The 6,000-nt window shown below is 36.0% G+C and overlaps 1 long non-coding RNA gene across 1 annotated transcript in view; it reads right to left on the reverse strand.

The window, feature by feature from the left end:
- LOC138066732 (uncharacterized) overlaps window positions 1-5,147 on the reverse strand; it is a 43,947-nt gene extending 38,800 nt beyond the window's left edge. The window contains exon 1 of the long non-coding RNA XR_011140172.1: window positions 4,968-5,147. This is a non-coding gene — a long non-coding RNA (uncharacterized lncRNA). The remainder of the gene's footprint in view (window positions 1-4,967) is intronic.
- Window positions 5,148-6,000: the final 853 nt, after the last annotated feature.

Consider the following 6,000-nt stretch of genomic DNA (forward strand, 5'->3'; position numbering starts at 1 on the left):
ATATGATGAAAGTAGATTTTCCCTTCCATACAGTGCTGCCGTTGTCTTAAAGAGAATTTGATCCTATTTTTTTTAATGTTAATATCCTACCTTCCCCCATATGATAGAACACCTTTTTCACAAACTAGGTAGAAAATAACTAACATAAGTTAACATATGAATAGAATATTTTTACTTCTCCTTTTTGTTTCATTATTATTTTTTTCACTGCTTGCTGAAAAGGTGTGCTTCTGATTTTTACTCCTTGCAGGCTGGCTTTTCCTTTCCCTCTTCCCATTACACATGTCGTCTCTTCCCTGTAACCCACCAATATTCCTTTTTAAATGAAAATAAGGAGGGCATCTTCCATTCTAGGGAGACTGCTGTTCTTCCTATCAACTGCACTTGTAACAATAATTTTTTAATATTTTTTAATACACTGGTGTGGACTGAGTGCCAAGCACCCAAAAGAAAAAAATTACTGAGTTAAGAGACAACTGTTTTGAGAAAGCTGTATCAGAGATAAAAGCTCACCTCTGCTGGCCTAGGGAAAGGAGTCTATAAGACCAAGGTGGTGCAATGTTTTGTGGTTTTGCTGAACAGAATCCTGTGAAAAAAACAGGTGGCTGTAAATGCAGTATTTTGGGCATTTTGCCATAATCTTTAACATGTTTTAATATAATTAATGACCTTTTAAAACTCAAAATTAACTTTTCTTCTGCTACTAATTTTCTAGTGGGGAATAACAGCCTACCGGACCCAATTCTAATAACATTATTTTGCTGCAAGGTATTCTACTCACTGTCTGAAAATCTTTACTCTTATCAGTAGGACAGAATGAGACAGTTCTTAACATGAGTAAAAAAGGTAAAGTTTAATACGCAGTTCTTTGTTATCATGAAGAAGCTACATTTTGTACATTTGCAGATCACATGAAAAAAAAAAAAAAAAAAGCAAAGGATTAGATAGCCCATTAACCTAACATATTTTCAAAAGAATCACTTTCCTCCCTGCCTCACGCTTCCAACGCGTTGCAGAAGACGAGTAGAAAGTTGTCTCTTCCACAGGACAACATCCTCCAAGTTGAAGTTTGACTTATCTTAGATTTTGTTGCCAATATTTCAGCTTTGCACGGGGAATTTTGGGGTGTGAATGAACAGCTGCATTTTTGGTGCAGAGTCAGATTTCTTGTGCTGAGTATAGATTCTGTGATTTAGCAACATTTGATAGTAATGCACTGCATTTTCTATTTCTTATTTTTAATATTTCACCTGTTAGGCAGAAACTGGACTAATAAAACCATTGGCTGTTCTAGACCCTAACTGAAATAGAAGACATCCATAGTATGAATTAAAGATGTATATACCATCTTTAAGCAAGAACAAGGAACGCCAGCAGTGACTTTGTCTAGTTTCAGTCCTTATTAAACCTATATAGATAGACAAATTAGCATGACCACTTAGCCTAATCTCCTTTCGAAGACAAAAGGGCTCATATTTATAATATAAATATGTAACCGGGTTCATTTAGAAATTATTTAAAATTAATTTAGCTGGGTATTTGCAATAAGAAATTGCTCTCCACTAAAGGAAAATGATATGTCTTTCAACTAAAATGGAGGTATTTGTATTTGGCAATCGTTTCGTTTCCGTTAAATCTATACCTGTATCAGTTTAGCTGAATCAACACAATTTTCACACCTCAGGTGTGGCCGGTGACATGAAATGCTAAAAGCAAATCCACTCTGGGTAGAAAAATATGTTCTTAACGTGGTGTGGATGTGGTTCAGTCATATTCTGGCTTTAGGACTCTTCATACCACATCAAAAATGTCACAACCACACGATACAGATCACTGTCAGGCTGTGTAAGCTTACTCTACTGTGTCAAACTTGTCCAGAATATCTGGTGATTGACTTTGCAGTAGCAGATTTTGGCTATGTCTATACTAGTAAGAGCAAAGGACCATTCTCTGGCACTGATGCCAAATATCATCGAATAGCATGAAAATAGCATGTGAAACCTATTAATCCACCAATACAGAGTGGTACCATCCAAACACTTACTGGAATTGTTTCTGGCTAATGTTAACTGCCAAGTCATGCCCAAGTTTGGTTTAAGAGACCTTTTGGACCAACAAAAAGTAGCCAAGAAAAACTGAATACCCTGCAACCTTGAGCATTTCCAGTGACAATAGATATCGTTGTTTGAGGAGCTGAGCTGAGTGCTTTATGTTCATATGCAGTTATCACAGACCAGTTATGACCCTCCTAACCATATCCGTCACACTTGCATGAAAATGGCATCAAGTCCATATAATTTCATAAGATCTGTTTAAGTCAACAGAAATGTAATCCGATCCCAAGGAATAAACAACAAATCTGAGATTAAAATGGGTGACATGACTATGTCCCCATCTGCTATTACCGACGGCGGAGCAATAACCTTGTATTAAATTGCAGTAAAAAAAGTGTACATTTTGTTTTAACTTAAATTGGTAGTTCAAGTCCAAATCTACTGCAGGGGAAGCACAAGCAGAGGAGTAGACAACAGCTCATCTTTCTTTGTAAATAAATAACTAATTATTTTTCTTCATATTTATGTCAGGATTCAGCACAAATCCTAACTCATCACTTCTGCTTTTGTTTTTCAGAAAAGTATTCGGGGAAATCCACTAATTGACATGAGAAAAGGAAGAGCGAAAAAGTGGAATTTCCATAATCTGCAGTTCAAAGCATAACTTTTTGAAAGAAAAAATAAACTAAAATATTCTAAACTCAATCATCAGTTTCAAAGCTTCTTGCACCTTCAGTTTTTTTTTTGGTGTAACGTTCAATTACATTGAATTCACTAAAGTCTTAAAAAAACTGAAAATCTAACTGACTGCAGAATTGGGAACCCAGAACCTGGGAAAACTTTTTTCTTTTCTTGAAGTCTGAAATTAGGGAGATACAATTAAGTAATAGGTCCTAGGTGAGGAAGGAGGGAGTTTGAAGCACATGATTAAATGGGTAAGGAATGACTTCACAAAAGGGGTGAAAGGGTGTTCTTCAAAGAAAAAATTTCTCCCTACTCCTTAATAAGAGACTGCTGGACTAGAAAAGAGGGGTCAGGAAGAAGGAGAGAATTCGCAGTCTGGAAAAGTCAAATGCAGAAAGAGAAAGGATGGTCAGCTAACGAAGACCTTCCTTCAGCTTAAAGAAAGCTTGACAGTGATCAGGAAAACGGCCCGTCTGCATATTTGTTTACTTCAGCTGCTTTGTAGATCAAAATAAATCTCAAGTGGAAAGGAGACTTTGGAATGGATTAGATCAGTTTATTGAAGAATGTGAGGACACTTGGGTCTTAGGAGCTCTTATGTCTTTACAGCGCTTTGTACAGCGCTCACCTTTCCATAAAGGGCTAGAAGAGTGGATGGCACTTGTTTCCAGGAACAATAAAGATACAATCACAGAAATATATGGAAAAAGTGTATGTTGGTACCTATTCATAGGTCACATGCAGAAGCTTAGAAGCACATCAGTATGAGGAAAATAAACAGTTAATTCCTCAGTATGAGGAAAATAAATAAACTGGTTAAATTTGAGGAATAAACCTGTAGTGTGAATTATCCTTGTCTGATAATGGAACATTGCTATTCACAGCACTATCCTTTGTAATTTCAACATTTCTTTCAACTCTTCCTTTTCTCTTTTCACACGGATTCTGCATAAGTGCACCAGAAGTTCTCAAAAGCAGTTATCAATGAATCTGAACAGATTCATTCTACCCTGGCTTTGACTTAGACGCCCAGAACTCATTCACTGTGGGTCTCTTCATTTTTAAATAAATGCATTAGTTAATCTAAACTTTGCAAAATAAGTGAGTTAGGAAAAGTATCTAGATCAATACTTTCTAACAACTGACAAATCATTTTGAATCTGGTAGATGTTAATATGGTTAGCAATAACCGTCTGAAAGTGAAACATGATGAAGCTGGGTTTTGTAGTAATGTTCTTGTAATTCGAAATTCCTTTGGAAAACTATAGTAACAAAGCACCAGTATTACTTCAAAAAGAGAAAATGTTATTATGCTCATTAACCGAATATTTTCCTCAGTATGAAAAATGTAAAAAAGTTTATCTAAGATAATTTGTTGAAAATCTGTGATATGGTCATGTGAAAACCAAACCTTTAGAAATAAGAATAACAAGACTACCTGCAATTACGAGCTCATTGTTTCACTGTGTTGTATTCTAAGCTAAGTATTATAGAAATAGTGGTATCACAAAGCAAATAAGAAGGGTGATATTTTTATTTCCTCTTACATATTTTTTGTATTTTGCACTGCTTGTCACCCTATGGATCTCTTTTTTTGTTTTCTTGCAAAGCTATACACTTCTGGCTCTTACTCTGCACTTACACTCTGCGCTTATACTCTTCCCTTGGTCAGTAATAGGAATGCCTTCGTTAACCCGTCCTACAATCTATTTCATGGCTGGCATGACCATTTTACGTGACACTACATGATTTACAGCCTATCTTTGCAGGAAAAGTGCAATCTCCAAAACAATAATTTGCTGTTCTGTAAAGAGTTGAGCATGATATTTAATATCTCCATTTCCTCAGATCATAAACTTTTTTGGATCAACACATAAGTAAGTAAATGTAACCTCTATTTAAACATTGATTTCATATGACATCAGCCCCCTGTAGGCCAGATTCTGCCTGCTTTATTTATATGTGAAGTCTCTTTTGAGACTGTAACCAGTCATGGGGAAGCTGGCAGGACTTGGTTCTAAACCTGTTCTTTTGTCTCCCATTTCAGCTGTTCAACCCAAAGTATTATCAGACCAGTATTAACCACTGTACGTCTACTGTAGATGTAGGTTTGTGTGAAAAAATCCTGGAGGAAAAAACAGTCAAAAATTCCCTGAATTAATTACAGACTGAGTTAACTTTGCCTGAATTAAAACAAAACCCTTCCTTTGACAGGCTGCCATCAGATACCTTTCTGAAGAGTGAGTCTCTGCCGTTATTCCCGCAGACATAGTGAATATGTACTGATCCTCTTCTGCTGCAGCTTTTGTTTTCAGGGCTTCTTTTTCAATGGTTGCCATAGAATCTACCAATTATCATATGAAAAGCCTCACACAAAACCCTCCAAAAGCCTGTTGCTAAAGCCATGAACACTTTTCAATTTTCATGTAAAAGGAAAAAAAAAAAAAAAAACAGAAGTGAAACCGTTTCTGAGGGAGTGGTTGTGTCTAACCACTTCTGTCTTTCTCCTTAAAGATAACTTGATTATTATTTCTCTTTTAACGACATAAACTACTTAGTGAATCTTCCTCCTGGCCATCATAATGATTATGGGCAATTTATCCACCAAAGTAGTTTAATTAATTGACTCATGAGTCATGTGATAGCCATGTATTTTTCTTGCCTCATTTGCTATGCAGACTGTTCTGTTTTAGCATGTGTTTGATTTTGTTGAAGGTTTTGGTTTCCATGCTCAGTTCCCAGAGTCTGGCCTCAAAAATAAGAAGTGAGGAACTTCTAAAAACCAAAGAAAAAAACAAAAGATCCTTGGTATGTTCTCCCTGCTCTTACAGGAGCACTAATTTGATGTAAATAGAGGCAATGGTGGTCACTGGGGCTTAGATTCCTGATAAAGCCAAATTTTTAATATAATTATTTTATCACTGAAGCCTTACCTTTTTTAACACAGGTTTTAAGCTGATCTTATGCTGGAGAAATTACACTCCAATTAGTGGAGCTACAAAAGAGTATCTTAGGCAATTTCGCTGGTTACTTCAGTGTAAAAGACTGTAAACAAAAGACGTTTTTGGATCTCAGGACTTTGCTACAGGAAAGAAGCTTTATTTTCAAACACCAGACATGATGTATTTGACGGTATTTGGGGAATACTTCCAAAACCCAATAAGGAACATAACATGGCTACATCACTGCATTATGTCAGTGAGGGAATTTTCAATCTCTTGAAGTTTTCTAACTTCAGGAAGGTCAGGTTTTTCTCAAGAAC

This window comes from Struthio camelus, chromosome 3 (assembly GCF_040807025.1).
Source record: "Struthio camelus isolate bStrCam1 chromosome 3, bStrCam1.hap1, whole genome shotgun sequence".
NCBI classification, from domain to species: Eukaryota; Metazoa; Chordata; class Aves; order Struthioniformes; family Struthionidae; genus Struthio; species Struthio camelus.